Genomic DNA, 3,656 nt, shown 5'->3' on the forward strand with positions numbered 1-3,656 from the left:
ACAGATGAGTTGATTCGAATCAAGACTATTGGCAATCCGAATCAACTAGGCCACTAAACTGACTGGTAACTTGGTATCCGATCCGCATGAATCGCCAATTCGCCAACTCTCCGAGCCGAGTCAACGCTACGCTAAGGCCATTCAAAAATAAACCTTAATTCGATAGCCCGAAGGTTCTTTTTACAACAACTGCCGCTTGATTCGCTGTCTCAATCCGAGTTGACTGGTACTATGACCATTCAAAAATAAACCTTAATTCCGTAGCCCGAAGGTTCTTTTTACAACAACTGCCGCTTGATTCGCCATCCCGAGTCGAGTTCACTGCTAGTATAGCCATTGAAAAATAAACCTTAATTCGGTGCCCTGAAGGTTCTGTTTACAACAACTGCCGCTTGACTCGTTTGCGGCTCCGCGGCCCGTGACCTTGTCGCGAACCACGCAAACCGTCGAGTCGAGTCAGTTCGAATTTCAACTCGGATTAGTGGCCGAATCGATTCGAATGATTCGAATTGAAAAAAAGTGGACTCGTCACATCGCTAGATTAAAGTGATTTGGCCTTGAAGTATACTTAAGTAGCATTTGACAGATAACGAAACGTTTTGTTCATAATTATATCATATAATTTATATGGTACTTTCGATAATATTTATCATTGAATTCATGGTTTGAAAAGCTGGTAAAAATTAAAAAAATCGCTATATTTTGTTATTATAACAGTAAAAACTGTAAATTAGATAAGAAATCTTTGTTTTTTGTAATAATGTTGAATGTATTCTAATCGCAAATAAAAAGTCAATGCTATTTCAAAACGCATTATTGGATTGACATTTCCAATAATGCGTTTTGAAATTGCATTGACTTTTGCGTTTAGAATACATTCAACATTATTAGAATGAACAAAGATCTAGTTCTCATTGTTTTCGTGTTAAAGTTACTTACCTAACGTAATTTGGATAAATTGTAATTGATATTCGAAAACAATTATGTGAACGTAAATGTAACTAGGCATGGTAAAAATGCGGAAATATAATGTTTGGGAGACCCGTCGTGACTAGGATATTTTCTCTTGTGGGGGCCCCTCTGTTGTGGGGGCCCCGGGCCGTTGCCCCGCCTGCCCTGCCCTAAATCCGGCCCTGATAACAGGCGCCAGCTCCTCAGTCTCTTCGTCATCACTATCATCTTCCTCGCTTCCTGCCAGACAAAGGATATAATGTCAGCTCATTATAACAAACTCAAAGCTATTTATCTAATCGTGAAATGAGCGATTATTAAAGTAGGTACTTGCCATAGAAAAGGACATTTTCTATTTCTGAGTCCTTTAATGGACGAGGAGGGCCACGACAAACTGCAGGAGATCTGAAAAGATAGTTTTTATTATTATTAACATAAAAGAATCACGGGTATATTATTCTTTAATTATGAAGTGATACTTACTGATAGGAAGGAGATTCCTCTCTGCGTTTGGGAAGGCGCACTGTTCTAAGGGCAGATGTCTGAACCGTGTCGACTTCAATATTTCTGTAAATAAAAACAAAATATAACCACGTAATCTTTCTGGGACACAATATTGTAAAAATAATAAGTAATAAAGAAAATAGAAGTAAATAATTTATATAAGTAATAAAAATACTCACACTATTGGAGAAGGTGCGTTTGAAACTAATGAAAGTGCAGGTGAAACGACTCGTGATGCAACTGCAGTATCAAACAATCTGCAAAAGTGCAAAAATTAGTCAAGAAATAATTATCTGCGTAGGCACGAGAAAATTGTACTAGTTGTTATACTAACTCAAAATCAAGGGGCAACGAGGGCCAGCTGGCTTCTTTGTCTAAAAGAGGCGACGGCGGATTTGAACTCAGAGCTGCTAATGTTTCAGCTGCCGATAATATATGGGATATGGCTCCTTGGTCTAAACCAGGCGATGGCGGGGCTGAACTCAGCGCTGCTAATGTTTCAGCTGCAGATAGTCTATGGGATAAAGAATACAATATATGGATTATAGGATCTACCTGTTGCTAGTCATTTATTGTAGATTTAAAACAAGCTTACATTTCATCATGCTGTACTAGTATGGGAGTTCTTGAACGTGCGGGTTCGGGACTCGGTGTCGTCCTCCTAAAAAATCTGAAATACAAAGAATATTTAAAACACGAAAAAAAAACATCTAAATTAAATATAATGTAGATAGTTACTTACTTTTTCCGTAAAGGAACTTCGATGGCCAAGCCACTTGGCCAGTCTTTAAGAGGGCCACAATAAATGCTAAAAATAGAGAAACATAAATTAATAAATACTGATTTAAATTTTGACTGTAATAGTACCTACGCAATAGTTATTTACCTCTATTTGTGTTAAGTAATATTATATTTACCTTTCTAGACAAATCGGGTGCGATGTATTTGCGCCACCCCTAGTACGTACACCGCCCCTTCTCTGTACACCGCCTCTAGTGCGCACACCACCCCTACTCCGCACACCACCCCTAGTACGTGTACTGCCCCTAGCGTGCACAATCCCCCGAGTCTCTACTTCTTCTCGAGTGCCCAAACCTTCTTGAGGGCCCCGATCATTATTAGTATGGCGACCACGGCCACGACCACCACCTCTGCTGCCGCGAGTTTTTGAGACTCGTGGCCTTAAATTAAAAAAACACACACACAAAAATATAGCATGCAGTTAGTTTAGTGCACATAAGCATAAAAGTGCCAAAAAATTTCCATGCGGGTGACAACCAAACCAATGAAAAAACAATGAGTGTCCGTTAAAAATCATAATATGTCTATTAAGATTTTTAATATAGTTATTCAATTTAAGAACCGCTGTTTTTAAACAATTATGTAAAATTATAAAAAAGCGACTTAGAAACATTTGTTATTAAGTGTTAAATAAATCGGATCAAAAAAATATAATTAATAATGTATTGAATATGCTGCTCTCAGCGTATCCATACTATGCAAACTGCATGGTCGGCCATTTTACTAACTCTAGTTGCTGTCTGTTCTGCGGCCCGATCCGGGCCGCCCAGTATCTGTGCGGCGGCCACAATCGGGCCGCAAATATACCTGTTGCTAGTTTTCTTTAGATAAATGAGGATTTCACTAAAGATTCATCTATGTAGCAAGCTGTTATAAATCTTAATAACATTGTCAACCGATACAGAAGTTTACGCAACGCATTTAATAGACAAAAAGATTTGGAACAGACAAAACAATTTTGAATGAATGATACGGCATAGGTTAGGCTGCTATTTTGATTAGTGTTTCTGTTGGATAAACATAACCTACACATATACTATGGATGAAATATGTATGAGTACTTACATTTTAATATGCAGAAGGCTCCAAATAAATACACAACTTCCTTGTACTATTAAAAATACAGTTAAAACGCCAAAACATCCACCTGTTGCAACGCTTAGTAAGAACACTGGCGATTTCGCGGGTTTTTTACTTAGGGACACTGGTCAAGGTCAAGCTTACTGTCTGTCCTATTTCACTGGCAATACACGTCAATGAGTGTAAAAGAGTTAGATGCACGTTTGTCTGCTTTATTACATAAATTCGTAACGTCGCCAACGAAGTTAACATCGGGCTTCACCACAGAAGCTGGCGGTGGGCAAAATGTTAAAATCGGGCCTAGTCACTGACGAGGGGTT

General features: G+C 38.6%; 1 long non-coding RNA gene across 2 annotated transcripts; it reads right to left on the minus strand.

The window, feature by feature from the left end:
* Positions 1-1,260: 1,260 nt before the first annotated feature.
* On the minus strand, positions 1,261-3,226 carry LOC134670718 (uncharacterized). 2 transcript variants are annotated; one of them, XR_010099116.1, is made up of 4 exons: positions 2,198-3,226; positions 2,051-2,125; positions 1,635-1,969; positions 1,261-1,518 (listed from the first exon to the last, which is right to left on the minus strand). It is a non-coding gene; the product is annotated as an uncharacterized LOC134670718 (long non-coding RNA). The 2 variants fall into 2 exon arrangements; XR_010099115.1 differs by having other exon boundaries at positions 1,261-1,969.
* Positions 3,227-3,656: the final 430 nt, after the last annotated feature.

The sequence above is a fragment of the Cydia fagiglandana genome, chromosome 14 (assembly GCF_963556715.1).
Source record: "Cydia fagiglandana chromosome 14, ilCydFagi1.1, whole genome shotgun sequence".
NCBI classification, from domain to species: Eukaryota; Metazoa; Arthropoda; class Insecta; order Lepidoptera; family Tortricidae; genus Cydia; species Cydia fagiglandana.